At 32.6% G+C, this 17,145-nt stretch overlaps 2 protein-coding genes across 7 annotated transcripts in view; one reads left to right on the forward strand and one right to left on the reverse strand.

The window, feature by feature from the left end:
- Positions 1 to 5,043, reverse strand: part of LOC100651767 — a 158,263-nt gene extending 153,220 nt beyond the window's left edge. For 2 of the 6 annotated variants that reach the window (XM_012312632.3, XM_048409471.1), the window contains exon 1: positions 4,935 to 5,043. The gene's annotated coding sequence lies outside the window, so the exon portion shown is untranslated. Of the gene's footprint in view, positions 1 to 4,841 lie in introns of all 6 variants that reach the window. The other 4 variants (XM_012312633.3, XM_048409472.1, XM_048409474.1 and 1 more) reach the window with 3 other exon arrangements.
- LOC100651889 (MAP/microtubule affinity-regulating kinase 3) overlaps positions 2,298 to 17,145 on the forward strand; it is a 50,548-nt gene continuing 35,700 nt past the window's right edge. Inside the window, exon 1 of the mRNA XM_048409475.1 lies at positions 2,298 to 2,315. The gene's annotated coding sequence lies outside the window, so the exon portion shown is untranslated. The remainder of the gene's footprint in view (positions 2,316 to 17,145) is intronic.

The following is a 17,145-nucleotide window of genomic DNA, read 5'->3' on the forward strand; positions in this document are numbered from 1 at the left end:
AGTTTCCAGGCACAGAAGTGTATGTGGAAACACTTTTCGAGGCTCAATTCAAAAAATATTTGTATTTCATATCGCTAAAGAATAATTTCCAGTATCAATACAATTTCATATGATTTTACAAATTCAATATAACTTTGAGATAAGAATTTTCATATTGAAAAATTGGTAATTTATGATAAGATTGTAAGAAGTAACTTTTTATACTATTAATTCCATGTAGTGACAATGTATTTCTTTCTTGAAGCTGGTAATTTGTTTATGATTCTTGTGTATAATTTATTTTATTCAGGATTAATTCTAATTGGATAAATTTGAAATTGCAGAATTAAATTTTAGGCTTAATCAAAATTAATTTGGGTAATATTAGTAAATAATACTTTTAGGTTATAGCTACATTAAAAAGCAACATTTTTGGACGACAATATTTCATGAGACTGACTCGTTTATATTGTCGTCTCTCTGAAATTGTTATTCCGAGTACTTGTTAATTCACTAGAAATACGATACAGCTATTTAATGGCATTAAAATCAACTTTTATTCGATCATTTAAATAAAAGTTGTAATAAAACTATACTTAGGTTAATTGAAAGGTTAGGGAAGTAAAAAGTTTTACAACGCATGAATAGGTACGAAGTAGGAATGAACGAACAACATGGCAATTTCATTTGCCCAAACGCGACGCACGTATAAGCAAACGCTTTGCACCCTAAATTTTCTTTATCGATTTATTATTGCGCTTCGACAATTTTCCTAGGACGTTCAAGTTCGCTTATATTTAATTTTATAATATTTCGAATTACCGTGTGGTCGAGATGTTTCAATAAAGAAAATTTTGAAGATGAAAGTTAAAATAAAATAAAGCAAAAATTAGAAAAATACTTCGATATAAGGAAAACAATTTAAAAAAATATAAGCTTATTGAAAAACTTACATTTAAATAACATTCTTCTCAGATCCAATTATGTACTTTGAAACAAAAATTCTTAAATCACACTACGATACGCTTTCACATTTTTCAACATTGAACGATACCCGCTATAATTTCTCTAACAGTGGAACCAGTGGATCTTGAAATATATCATTAGTAAAAGTCTATAAGTTACAAGTTACGAGTTAATAATATTAATAAAGTCTCCACTATATAAAATGAAGTAACAAAGTAAATCATTCATTCGACCATCCGGTTTGACGTAAATTTGCAAAATTATGAAAGAGAAATATAACCTTCATCTTGTCACTTGCCAATTCACTAACATTGTTAGTTCGTAATCTATCGCGCAAGAGGGCTCAGCGATCACTTATTCTCCTTCGATATGACATCATAACTAGTCCTGTCGTGTCAAGTCCTGTCCTGAAGTGCTGCAGCCATTATAAATATTATCATAATTTCACTCTCAAATAACACGCGGATCAAGTGTTTCAATAATCTTTTATTATATAATCTACAAATCCAAATTTCAATTGTTTATTAAAATATTTTGCAAGTGTTTCAATAATATTCAATTAATTTAGAACCTATAGTTATAACCTATAAACTCAAATGTCTCTAAGTTGTTTATTGAAACATCCCACAACCTCGTCGTACAAAACACGCATTTCACCGTACAAAATAATATTTAACGCAACAAAATCTCAACGTAAACACACAAAAACGGCATGCTACACGTAAATAGTTACATACATAGTAGGTATATCATGTTACTTCTTACAATCTTAATCAACACAAAAATAACACGAACGTGATCTTTACCTTTGTAGATTCTACGTTCCTAACAATTTGAAACCTCGAAGACAATTGTATACAAACAGTTCTTGAATCGAACCGCGAATGTCATGGTCGAGAAATCTCGTGGAAGACGAGGGCTGGGCACACGAGGCAGTGTTTGCATTTTGTATTGTGCAAAAGCAAACAAAGGATCAAACGGTGACACTGTCGTTTATAATCTCGTTCTGCTAACCGCGTTTCCTCGGATCGTTTAAAAACAGCTACGGGGATGATTGGTAAAGCATCGTTTCCCGATATCGTCGAAAGAACTGTGCCACGCTGGAGGACCTTAATTTCGAATAATTGCGGAAATTCTCCTCCGTTCGCTGAAAAATTCGTTTTCGATTAAACGTACCGCGTTCCGCGTTCCGCGTTTCGCACGCGCGAAAACTCTTTGAAAGCACTTCTCTCTGAAAACGTTCTCGGTATGGATTAATTTTGAAAAATTGTGAAAAAGTGATGAAATACAGAAAAGTTAAATTGAAGAGTTTTTCATATGGATGGATTCGGCTTGGCTGGCAAAGATTTTTTGAATTTACAAGTCTTCAGGTATGACGCGCATATTTTTTATTTATTTTTCTATTTTTGTGTTTGTACGATATATGCTGTTATTAAAAATTTGAGATTATTTATCTTACAAGAGGCGAATTCAGATTGTTAAATAGAAATTTTAATAATAAAGGGACCCAAATTTTTAATAGAAAAAACAATAGTGCATGTATTTGAACTTTTAATATTTTAAATTGTCAAGTAATTAAGTTGCGATAATATTTAAGATTGACAATGAGAAACACATGTAAGTTAAAAATGAGACAATCCGAGGATAAACTTTTAAAATATCAGAACTGATTTTAGATATCATAATTTTCAAAAAATAAGTACGTACATATAAATACCTTATTTTTACGTAAATTACATAAAAATAAATACATGATTAATAACTTTACTATTCAGCGATGGAGACATTTACCCTCTCGATTTATTCCTCTCTTTTCTTTGATTAACAATTAATGTCAGTTAATTTGTTACAAAATTAATAGCAACAGCTTATAAAATGTATTGCATTCTATGTGATTACGTTTAGCTGTTTATATTATATTAAAAGTACGATTAATTTTATTTCTCCTATAAATCTCAACAAATCATGGATCTTTTCTCGTTCCGGGAGATAATAAATGTATTACGATCGATGTAAAGTTATAATCTCGGCTATCGGGTGCTTATAAAAAGAGAAAGTGCTTCCGTATCATTAGCCGGTTACTCGAAATGATTTAATAATAGCACGAAGGGAATCGATCAAAACGTGAACCTACAGAAGTTTCACTACGATGCTACTATGTAATGTATAAGAAAAATATATTGTTTAAATCTCCAATGAAATACATATTTTTTCAGTGATAAAAATATCGTTGATTTGCCAGAAGAGTGACGGTACTACATAAAGTAACTTTTCCAAGAGATTAATTTAAAATAGAAAATAATTAATTGTTCAATTATTTAGTAACGAAACAAGTTTGATTTTTTAAAATCTAGTTAGTATTCTTTGAGTTGTATGTTCTTGTAAAACTTTCTGTTTGGGTACATTACAATAAAATATTATTTATACATATCTCCTCCATATACTTTACGTCATTCTTGTTTAATATCTATAGCATTTTCTCGTATTATTGTCAGTCAGTATAGTTATTACGTAATTGAATTAAAATAAATTATATTTTTATAATTTATTTAATTAAATAAATACAAAAATTTTAAAAGGCGTTCACTCTTTTATCAAACCGACGATATAATGGAAATAAAGCTTCATCTATTCTTCAAAATAAAGAGAACATACGGTTAAAATGCAATTTTTGGCTAGTTTCTCGAGATACATCCGAAAAATCTTAAATAAGATCCATTCGAGATCTTCGAAATTTTGCACGATGTAGGGGTTAGCAATATCAAGAAAAAAGAGACAAAGAATTGTCAAGTAGCGAAGGAATTATTCTTGATTCCGTGGCCCATAGTTTATCCACGCGGTTTAACGCGATTTCACCCCCGTCGTTCCATGAGATCCTCCGCGGAAACATTCAGAAAAACGTACGACGAAGTGTGAAGAGCCGCGCCGCTGAATCAACTCTTAAACCGATCTACCACTCGGTGAATAATTCGATCCTTAATCGAGGAAATCGGACGATTAACTATCTTAGGAACGCTTCACATGCATCCTTCCAAGAATAAGATAAGAACTTTTGAAATTTAATCATCGTAAAATGTTTGCTAAAATGTTCTCACGACTGGAATTTTCTTAAAGATTTCTCGAAAAATTCTCGAAGACCTCTGATTATTTTTTGCAAAAACTGTGGTAATATGTAATATTGGTGACTTAAAAGAATTTGTAATAATTATGAATTACATAAGTCTTGCAATTGTTATTATGAATCAAGAGATTTGGAAATTTCTTTAAATAATTATCAAGAAATATAAGAATAAGAAGTCGAAAGTATATTATCAGTAATTTAATAAGAAGTTCAAAGGATATTTATCAATAATGTGCAATTTAATTCAGATTCAGAAAATTCTTTGTTATCTCTGCTAATCTTCGCAAAAGCAATAACAGAAAGATCGCTGAACCAAAAGAATTTAATTACGGATCAAAGAAATCTTGCACTTTTTATGGCCGAAACAATCTTAAAGAATCCTTTGGTTACCAACAACTATATAATTTCACGTTATTATGTATATTCCAAAGAAGACTTATTTACAGTTCGAAGAACCTTGTACTTGACAAGAATATGCATTTTAAATATGGGTCAAAGAAATCTTACAATTATTGTGACCCACGATATTTTAATGAACTCTTTAGTTATCATGTATATAGATAAGTATACATATAGTTCTACATTATTATACACCAAAGAAATTTCATATCTAGTCCAAAGAATCTTCCATTTATCAATAATATATAAATTCACGTATTGTGTAATACATGACTTTACGTTTTATATAATCTGGAACTGTTATGTTACCCGTAATACGAAAGAAAAAAAAAGCTGGACGAAAAAGACTGTGGATGAATCTGTTAATATCACGTACCCAGTGAATCCGGTTTAAGAGTGGACGAAGGACACGGCACAGAAAGACAGAGAGAGAATGTGTGATCAGCCAGGGTGAAGGAGATTTACTCACGATTATGTTGCACGTTTCGTTGATGCGGCAGGACTGTCGTCGAGGGTGGAAAAGCACGTCGGACCGGCCGCGAATGAGGCTCTCTCGACGCGCATCGCGCAGACGTGCGTCTCCAACCCCCTCTGCATTTACGTGTACACACGATAAACGCGGGGAGTAGAAGGAAGATCGCTCAGCGGTTTTCTCAGGGCTGATACAGCGGGACAGAACAACCGAAGGAACGTCAAGGGATCGTATCGCGAATATACTTGATCAAACATACACGTGCAACTCCGCGAAATATTCTCGAGCGCGGAAAAAGCGCAAAAGACCTGGCGGCTTGAATACTCAATTTTCTTCTTTAACTCGTTTAGGGTTGAATATTATGACTTGACGGTGGATGGTTTTACTTTAAGTTTTTGCTTATGAATACAACTAAATAAAGTCGAATTTAAGGAAAAAGTTGTTTCGTGAAAAGGATAGATCCTAGTTTGAACGATGGTGGAGGATAGGTGAATCTTTTCCTTTTTTTTTTGCTGACTTACTAGAGTTGAATAGAAATTCATATTCTTGTAGATATAATTAAAAGGATATATTATATTGTATTATAAATTTTGCAAAGGTGAAGTTATTTTGAATGCAGGATGAAAAGCAAAAAATGTCCCAGTTCACAAGTTTATTTTTCAATTTTGCAAATGAAGATAATTATTCTGAACATTGGAGTGGAACTTCTGTTTTAATACAGAATGTAATAAAGATTATTTGTTGGAATTTATGTACAAGCAAATACTTCAAATTTTCAAACAAAAATTTGAAAGATGATATTTGCAATGAAATCATCACTTTATACAGTGATGATTACATATTATTGGATACAGAATATATATAATATAGAAATAGAATAGTTAAATCTAATAATTAAAATAGTAATATAATTTTAAAAGTATATATTGTAGAACATTCTTCGAACTCGTATGAAATAAAGAATTTAGAGTAACACAAGAGTTGGGAAAGTTAATTTTTTAAGAATCTTTAATAAAAGACTGTTCAATTTATATGGCTTAACTATTAGAGAAAGGATTAAGACAGTTTTTAAGTCATAATATTCTTATTAAATATTACAATCTTATTAGGTAAAATAATGACAGTTTTATTCCAGGAAATAGTTCATTTTTAAAGCCAATTTCCACAGATATTTCAAGATTGATGATTCTTAAGGCCTGTCACCCTTCTATTTAATTCTGAATAATTATAATATCCAATGAAATCCAAAAAGTTACACGAAGCTAGAATTTGATAAATCCAGTTACTATACCCAAGACAAGGTAACATGACATACTACATGTATAAGATGGCGTGTAACAGCTTGCACGGCAACGCGACGTAGAGAAATACGTGCGATGGAAGAACATTTCCGCAGATTTGCTGCTCAATGTTCAAGGGAATCGTAGTGAAATTTGGGTGAGTGACCGTGAGGAATCGGAACGCAGATTTTAAAGGGCGTTTCCGCTTTAAGAATCCTTTCGGGAAACTCCTGAAAAATATAAAGCAGAATTCGGGTTACTTCGTTGCGCGCGAAGAAAACAACGTTTATTATCGGGTCGATTTTTATGGCAAACGATTTATTCGTTGAAAGTACCGTACGTTTTCTATTTATAGTTTCCTGGCTACATTTCTCCCGAAATTTCTTTCGGGACAGCGTCAAAATAATTGAAAGATCGTAATAAGATTCGTGAAAGATATGCGTGTGTTTTGGAAATAAACTGTTTTCTATGAGAATAAAATTGATAAATCTCTTTATAAGAATGAAGATTTCGGAAGAGTTTCAAAACAAAATATTGGAAAATTGTAGTAAGATTCGTGAAAGAGAAGCATATTTCTTGGGAATGTTCTTCTCTTTTGTTTCGCGCTTTGCAGTATTTTCTGATAATTCAGTTGAAAAATATTTCAACAATAAATAATTCTTTTTACTAAATACACATAGGGTTAAAAGACGTAGTCAATAAAAGCTTGATTTGTAATAAGAACGTGATGAAACGTAACAATCTACTTCCTTTATTTCTGTAAACGAAGGGGAAAGTTATAGGAGTTCTAGAACTTTCATGTTGAATGTGTTGATTCGTAAAGGGAAGAAAAATCAATGAACCTGTCAATTATTCAGCCGGTTGCAATAAAAAGAAACATCGTGGTCGTGGGATACTACTGGATGTTTTACTCTTACTTCTTCTCCGAAATGACATCACTAAGTTTTCCCTTTTACGTGGGTATCCGGCCCGATTTTACCGCTCTTAAGACTCCTAACACACTGGCTTTTCCCAAAATTTATTTTTTCACCTGACAAGTACATACAGTTTAATTTAGAAACAGGATAGAACATAGACAAAGATCCCCATTCCTTAGATCAAGAATTTTCTTTAAAAATGTATATTGTTTATTTCATAAATATCATTGTATTTACTATAACTTGAGAAAATTAATAGCACTCTATGAGCAAAGAAAATTAGTTAAAAGCCTACTTGATAATCGCGATTTTTGTCAAAGATTAATTACTTTCTACGTAAAAAGAATATTTTTATTCTAATTACACATAATTTACGTATAATAATTGCGTATATAGATATAATGATTATACATTTATTATACAACTATATAAAATTACATATAAACGTTTATACGATAAAACTATAGAAAAAGAACTTTTACATTAATTTCGCTGACTTTTGTGTATGTTCCTGAGTAAAATGCACTTTGTCCGAGGCCTGGGACAATCAAAAGTTACGAGAGAAAGAAAATTGAATATATTTGGTCTAATATAAGTTGTTTTTCTTATACGATATTGACCTTATTCTAGGCAATAATTCAGTGTTTACATTTATTATTCCCAACCTTTGTTTCTGCGTGTGGCCTCTAATACTCTCGGTGTGGTGTTGTTATTCTTAGTGTATCTTCAGATTTTCATTCCTTTGCACAATGAGTTCATACAAATTTTATTCTTCTTTATTTCGATTACTCTTACGCAACTTGAAAGCATGATTATAAAAATGTAAGACGTAACGCACAAATTTTACGCCTTCCTAGATCATCATCAGTCTATTATGACCTAATCTAACCGAACCTAATCCATTTTTAGTGTGTAATAAAGCCATCAACGAATAAAGACGAAAAATGCCAATAATTTTATTATTTTGTATAGAAAAAATATCAAAGTCTGTGACGAGAACATATCCAAAGATATGCGAAGTCAATAGTGAAACCATTTTTCTATAGCTTTACATCTAGATACATCTAGATAATTATAACATCGTAACGTTATATATATTTTGTGGCAAAATTTCTCTGCTCCGAATACAGATCTTAATCTTTCTTCCTTTTTGATCATTAAATGAAGAAACTGTTCGTCTGCTCGAGACAGAATCTCAATTTTCAATCTTTGGCTTTCGTGTCTTCTTTTAAACTGCAGATTCACTGAAATAACTTTTAAAAAAGTTACATGTAAAATAAAAATATAATGCCGGATACAACGAAAAACAAGAGAGAATCGAAGGGAATGTTCATAAAACTTAAGAACAGAGAGACAATAGACATTCTGGCATGGATAATAATATTATGCGTATCGATCAATGAGTTGGGAACGATGAAAACTGCATATCATTAAATATTCGGTCGGCTTATTACCTATAAATTTCACCTATAACTTCCTTAATCGAAGAAACTTTCTACCCCTGTACGTGATGGAAATCCGTCAGAAAGATAAGGTAAGAGTACAACTTCTAATGAAATGTTTATGGAAAATCTAAGTACATGCTTCTAGAATTTCTCCGAAACTATAATTCCTCGCAAAGGTATCTGATCTACTTGCACGACAGAAATATATCGTATGTTTTTAATGATACGACCTTTTAATTTTTTAATTTGATGACATAATCCCTTTATTTCATTTTGTTTTTGACGTACTTCAAGATGATTTATGATAAAATAGGAATTGTCAATCGATATTAAATTATTTGAAAATACGTATTTTTTATCTTACTTAACATTAAACTTAAATTACCTTTACAATATGGACTTCAGTTAACTATAAAATAACAATTGTTTTCTCAACAAAATACACTTAAGTGCAAAAATATCTACGTTTGTTTGAACATCGAAGTATCCAATGTTCGAAGATAATTTTATCCGAATTTTATTATTTACGTAATAAATTAAATACCTGAGATATTTAAAAACATGAAAACATCACCGATCTCACAGTTTTTCGCTCTCTTTTCTCTTTAGCTTTATTCTACTCAAAAGATATCTTCTCCAATAGAAATCCGAGTGTTTTCAAGATGGTTACTGAACTAAAAAATTCGATTCAAAAATAAATAGCCCTGCGGAAGAAAGGAAGAAGCTTTTTCGGGATTTTATCTGTTCCTTTACATTTCCAAGGGCTGTACAACGTGTCAAAGATGAAAAGAACAAGTCTCGAGTACTTCCTCATGCAAGTTTAATTTAACTGCACCTACGGTATTCTGTATCTCGCGAACGTATTTTCGAAGGGTAGTATTTAGGTTGAAGTATTCGGTTGAAATATTTTAAGAAACGTTGTCGTGCACGAAATTTCCTATTGTCTTTCTTGCTTCATCATATTTAATGTTAAAGGTAAAATATCTCGCAGCAAGCATATCGCTTAGATATGTATTTCGTACAGTCTCATACGCGAATAAAATGAATTCCTTCTTATACAATATATATACAATATGATACAAAGCATCAAAGATTCGCTGAAAAACTACGGCTAAGTGTTCGACGCTTCAAAATTCGAGGATAAAAACAGAGTAATAAATGAAAGAAAGATGAAAGTTTTAACGAAGATAAGAAATGGAGGTGGCTCTAGAGTGCCAGGGTGTTTAAAGGATTTGATGCGTACAGCCAGTGTTGTTAATATTAATCTCTTCTATATATATGATATTCTATATATATAATCTAAATTATAACTTCTCTAGGGAATAAGTATAATCTAACTGGAGAAATACTGGCACATATATCGGGATTGAGAGATATGGTGGCGAGAGTTTAGTTAATCATGATTTCGACCCCTGAAAGCATCATCAATTTAATTTCACAGTTAATTAACAAGAAATGGTAATTTCGAATTATATTCAGAGCGCCGGTTTATGAAAAATAATAGTAGTCTAACTTTGTCGTTTAACAACAGAGAAAAGTTTATTCGTCGTTAAATACCGAATCTCTCGATGATAGTAATTATTCTAGTTAGGAATCGCATAATTTTTTATACATATTTTCCTTCCTGTTAAGAGTATAATTATGTTACATTTGCAAAAATTCAGATCAATCTGTTTGAAATCGATTTATCTCGATTAATTTTTAATCCCTCGGTTCTGAAAACTTTTAATTAAAAAACGCCTCGGGTAACAGATTAATAATAAATTAATAAAAAATCGATCAACGAACTAATAATTGCCAGGGGAAGACATTTTCCATAGTCCCGAAAAAAAGAACACACTTAGTCCTGAAATGTTTAAGAACATAATTAAACAACGTAAAGATCGACGTCCAATATCCTGAAACAGTGCGATAAAGAAACTTCGCCAAATTGCATGCAATGTTTATAACGTGTCGTCCTGGAAACGCGTAAGAAAGTGTCCTGACCTGATAAACGCTCCATTCGGTCCTCTAATTAAAAAGTTGTACAGGACACAGCCGGTGCAACGTCTTCGCGGCGCTCTTGAATCTTTCATGCGTCACAGGGTACGCTCCATTACGAGAGCAGATGTTCCACCTGCGCCCCCCCCCCCCAAAAAAAAAGCGAATATCAACGGAAAAACAAGGTTGTTCCCTCGTGAACGGCCTCTCCAAGAAGATTGATAGCTCTTTGGAATACAAAACGATTCCTCCTTTCGACAACCCAAACGTCATGGTTACTGCTGCTTTGCATCTGACGATGTCAACTATGCCAATGTGATCTCTCGGTGGTTGATCTTTTTTCGAGTTTATGATTTATTTCGAAGTTTCGAGTAGGTAATAAAAAAGAACAAATTTTTGATGACTTAACTTTCCTTTTATTGTATTTCTTAATCGATATATATATATCGTGAATATTTATAGATATTCATATTTTTATGAGCACACCGTGCTTTTATACGACGTTGACTTTTGTCTTTTTTAAATGGGCACTGACAGAGAAATACGAGCGGACGTAAAAACCATAATACCGATTATAATTCTAATCAATACTCATTACAATAGGAGCAGAACGTACGAAGAAGCAAAAACGCTAACTATGCTTTTCTTGCTATGAAAGAATAAAGGAAGAAAAAGAAAATAAACGGAGACAAAATGGGCGAGTGAAGAGAAAGGAAAAATGAACGAGCGTCTGTCATTAGCTAAAGATGAAATCGGTGTGTCTGCTGCCGAAAAATATGTTTTCTTTACCTTGCCATTCTGAAAAAAGGAAAAGGATAAAAAGATTAATCACGAAAAGAGGAAAGAAGAAAAGAAGATCATTTAAGATCGTTAAGATATTAATCCATCTGATTCAATGTTGCTCGAAATAATTTGATAAATCATTGGATAAATTACTAAATTGTACAAGAAAGTTCGTTTGGCTTCTGGTGATACGTTTTGAATACTATTATAAAATTATTACTTGGAGTGGACATACGAGTAATACGAATAAATATTAATTATAATTGCATCATTTAATGATAAGAATAAAGGCAAAACGGATATTATGAGTTAATATTTTAATGAAAGAGTTATTCGTCAATACATACATCAGATTATTGACTTCTTTCGTGACACAGCGAAAATTATTGTTAATTTTGCTCGTGTTTACAACATTTCAGATTATTCAGATTATTGAAATATTTTATTAATATTGAAATATCGTTTGTTTTAATATCTGAAAATATCTTTCATAAGTAATCATTAAATAATTTCAAGAATGTACGTATATCTAAAATTTTTTACGAAAAAGCTTCGTTACACATATTCTTTTCTTTTTTTTAATTCTCGTGATGATTAAGCTGAAGAAAATGAGAGACTGAAAAGCAAAATTATTTCATCATACTAATGCAGTATGCAGAGGAAAGAAAAATACGAGAAGAATGAAACAAAAGTGGCTGGTGATTCGAAATCCTTGGCTGATAGTTGTTAGGAAAAAGAGGAGGAGGAGATAAGTAAGTTAGAATGGAGGATAATAAAAACGGAAGAACTCGAAGTAACGAGTAACCTCGAACTAATTTAACGCAGGTGACGCTAAGCTTTTAATCATTGAAACAGAGACAGGAGAAATAGCTGAGAAAAAGGAGCAATCTCGTAACAAGAATTAAGCCAAAAGACGAACATATGTATTCCATTAATAGTGAACTTTCAGTGAACAGAGATTAACGAAGTTTTTATCAAAATAATAAAGGAAATTAAAACTATTGGGCGAGGCTAAGTTATTCGATATTTAAATTAATTCGTCGATGATTTAGTAAAATCTAATTCCTAGTAACTGGACTAAAGATTTATGCAACTTTATATTTCCACGAACAGAGGTAAAATTATAAAGAGTACGAGTGCTTTCTGTACTTTATATGTTTTTGCATACCATGACCAGTATATTTTTCTACCTTTAAATTTCGCGTAAATATATACAAATTCACGATCTATGTATAGTGTACATACAAAGTATACACGAACGATGAATGATGGGAAGTTTCCTATAGTGAGTGTTGAAATACTTTCGTGAGTCGGTTCATGTATGTATATACCACTCTAGTGAAATAAATAAACTTCGCTAGAAGAATTCGCCCACGGTTGCGAATTTTACTTTAGAAAAATTGAAAATGTTGAAAACGTCGAGCGATTCTCCATAGAATTCGATAGACAAAAGCTGTGGAGGAATTTAGAGTAAAAGGGAGAGAGAGTAGAGGCGAGAGATACAAACTCAGGCTTCGGGTAATGATTACTCCAGCAAGCTCATGGGGGATTTTAATAAGGAAACGAGAGCTTATTCATATACCCTCATGGCGCAAGCGCCAGAAAGCCACCTGTAGCCCCAGCTTCCAATCAATACATCACAGACGCATATCGTGCAGCTTTCCAGGTAGCAATGTGCATACATGTATATACGTAAGCAGGCACGGATCCATTCTGCGAAGCCAGAAATCGCCTGTTGCTGTTGTCCACGTTCTGCCAACCATAGTGATTTCGATTGCGATCATTTCAACTCCCTCAGGCATCTCCGATCTCTCAAAAGCAACTCGAAGGAATTGGATCCATACATTGACAATCTCGCTTTCTACGACCATCCATGCTATGATCCATAGTCATATTCCAGCAAATCAATGTAGGTCACCGTTTAAAATCGGTCGTACCGAATATTACAACTTCGAAAGTAAATACAGTACGTTCTCTCTCTTTCTTTCCCTCTCTCTGTCCGTTTGTCTGTCCGTCAGTCTGTCTCTCTCTCTCTCTTTCTCTCGCTTTCTTTCGTTCTTTACGAATGTTGTAATGCTATTCAGTATTTGCTAATCCCTTTCCTGTAGAGAAAAGGCAGCTTGTCCTTGCTCAATGGTTAATCGATATTTTCCTGTTACTACCGAAAAGCAATAGTGGGAATTGTTGTATTAATCGTCGAATTTAGGAGTATTAAAGTTCATCGCAGAGACAAATATAAGCTTCTTAACGCCTCTAATATATGTATGTCATTATAGCCTAATATCAGTTGACTTTATACGGTAAAGCCATTACCTATTATGCACTTGAAAGTTCCTAACCATTTTTTTAGAAAATAATAAAAGCTATTTAACTGAAAATTGTAAAATTCTAAAAAAGGAGTTTACAACCTTGTAACTTCTCAGTTCACCAATGTTGCTGTGAATTATTGTGCAACAGTGCCCTGATTTTTATATTCTACCATAAGCATAATACATCGTCTGCGTAACTATGTAAATGTCTATTCGATCGTGCTACGAATCTCAAGTTTGTATTCTTAGGATCTCATTTTCTTAATTCATATGCCAAGAGATTAATTTTATTATCAAAATTTTTGGTACTAGCCAAGGTTAGTATCAGAAAATAACACGATTAGTTTAATGTTTCAGCATTCAAACGATCAACTTCGATAGAATTGATCAATTTGATTTCAATGTGTATCTCTATGTCATATAATATTAAAAAAATTAATAAATATAGCAAATGAAAAAAATTCACGCAGCGTAGAACTTCGAAACTTCTGAAATCAACGCGTGAATGAATCATAAATATTGAAGGATTCATAAGAGGATTGCGCTACATGCATTTATCGTTCGCGAAACAGCTTAATGGAAACATTACTTGGATTCGTGTAGTATCAGTGGAGAATTTATAATATATGGTTATATCCTGTCTATAATCGGACGAGTGATAATTATATGCGTTGCCCGATGGAATGAGAGAAACAACGGTTTCACTTGAAAAATTTGTTATACCGATAGGTTCCTATTTACGAGGCGAAATTTATCAAAACCTCACCGCGTAAAACCGTTTTAATGATAATATGATTTATGGATCAGCGCAGAATAAATTGAAAAATAAAGCGAAAGGGGAAACAGCGTTACCGCGTATCGAATGTGTTTCACGCGTGTTCTCGTATGAAAAAATAAAAATCGTTTCATCGACGATGAAATAATTAATCGAGTCGCGAAAGCTATGTTTTTATCCGCGTAGAAATCAATAACAGCGAAGAAAGTCTCCTTTATACTGTGAGTATGAGTCGCTCTTAAAAGGATTTGGCAGGATCGAAAGAAAAACTACGACGACTCGGTCTTCTTTTGTACCTATACAGTTAGCCTATATCTCTGACAAATATTTCATTTCACGTATAATCTAAGTTTACGAGACTTCTTTATTAAATCACTCAAAATGCTTCGAAAGGAATTCTTCGTACTATTGGCGATGATGATAACCATTTTTATTCATATTTCAAATACATTTTTTTAAGAACGCTGTGTATTATATGTATAGTATAATAAACGAAGTCTAGTTTCAATCCATTCATCCACATACAGATCTTTAAAACGATCGAAGATATCATTTTCGTGATATATCTTTGAAATTGTTTGCGTACGTATGGTAAGGTAAATATTTCGTAGAACAGACTATACGCTGAACGACTTTTAAAACGACTCATGAAGGGGTAGTCAATTCAACCCAGCCCATAATACAACAACCCCTCGAAGAAAATTCTCCACGAGATCGTTTTTTTTTTCACAGCTCCCTTAAGGTTCTTCCCTAGCCTCTTTGTTGGCCTCATCTTCGCGTAGATCGACATCACTGCCGGTCGGATGTGTTCATAATGGAAATACGACAGAATCAGCGATCAGGATCTCGAATGTCATCTCGACGATGTTCAGAGAAAAGCTCAGAAATAATCTGTGCGCTCTTGGATTTACGTCGTTTCAAGACTTCATGGTTCTCTTTGGTACTTTTAACTCTGAAATTGTCAGAAGTACCTACACACATCATAAGTATATAAATCTTTCATTTGTTTTAAAATATAAGCGGATCGATAGTTTGTGGATTTTCATACATTCCACTGACTAATTTAGTGTCTATTCGAATGTTCTGATTCATAATATTGGGATCTTTGGATTTATTCGTTTTTCAGTTGGTTTTAGCAGTATTTTTTTTTTTCAAAATGTTTGGTAAGCAGAGTTCAAAGGATTTAGAACATCTTACATTTTTAACAAAATTTCAGTATCTGATTAAATATTATTAATACGAGCATCTACGCGTAATAATACGTGTAGAGGAAGGATTTGAAGCTAATATCTGCGAGACAAGTCAATGTATATTGCACAGATAGACTCTCTAAGGAGTTAAAGTTACCACATACGTTCTATAGTTCTATGGCAGACACCTATGAAAGAGTTGTACAATGACGCGCGTAAAATCGACTAGCGATTTATCACGGTCATTTTTCACTTAGGGATGAAAGTTTCTATTGACTGGTTAGCTCGATAAATGAGTGATATATGGGAGCAGATTAATGGAGTTTCCAGATTTTTCTTATTCGTTGTAAAATAAGTTGTTTAAATAAATTATACCTGGCTAGATTTTTCCGTGTGAGAAGTCGTTCTTTTACATCGAATCTTGATTGCCTCAACACGTTCGATGCCGGTGGCTTTGAACAAAACTCTCCAAAATGAGCAACAACTTGTTTGCATTTATAATAAAAAAATAAGTGGACTAGTCGATATAGGAATAAAAAGGATCGTTCTGGACAATTTTTATTCAAAAATAAGTCGTGACATACACGTTATTTAATCGGGCAACCGTAATAATTCTGATGTCGTACGTCCATGTAACATAACATGTACGTTTTCCGAGTAAAATAGCGTTTTAGTTAAAACTTCATAAAGATAAACACACAGAAGGTAATTATATCTGTTTCAAGAATGAGACAGTTATATAACGTATGTATTATATGATAGAAATAAACGTTATTCATATTTGTAGACCAAAACCGACAAAATATGACACACGCAAAATATAAAAATGTTAATAAAATATGAGAATATGTTGATATATATAATTAAAACAAAAATTGTTTAAAGTAATATAAATCATACGTGACGACAATTTTTTAGATACTCTACCAAATATAAACCTGCATTATCTCTGCAGTCACTGCTTTGCTGACTGTTATCTAAAAATTGTCTGAAAATACTGATGACATACATGTGTTGTCATGCGACGAGATACTGCATGGCATATATGCTATGCCACTGCTCTCGAATGTGTTAAATAAACGCTGTTTATTTTTGATGTTATACGATTGTATAATAATATATTGATTTAATACAGTCTTATTATTAGGTAGTTTCTACTCTCCTGTTTCCAATTAGTAGATCTAATTACATGAGAACATTCACAGCCTAGTAATCAGTTAATAAATTATTTTACAAAATTGCCCCAATGTTTCGAATGAATATCCGGCAAAACAAAGTCAAAAAATAGTTCATTCATTGCCTACCCTGTATACGTGGTACGATGCAACCTTCTTGGCAGCCCTTATTTTATTAATAACACCGCGTGTGCGCTGTAGAATTAAAGTAAAACGTAAACATTGATAGCGTCGTCGACGAGAACCGTGGCTACGGCTCCTGTAAAATTTTCACAGTCGTGTTTGCTATTTGTGCAAACCAAACGCGAGTACAAATCGTTAAAACGACGACGGAGATAGGACTTTTAATGTTTT

Source organism: Bombus terrestris, chromosome 10, assembly GCF_910591885.1.
Source record: "Bombus terrestris chromosome 10, iyBomTerr1.2, whole genome shotgun sequence".
Lineage (NCBI taxonomy): Eukaryota > Metazoa > Arthropoda > Insecta > Hymenoptera > Apidae > Bombus > Bombus terrestris.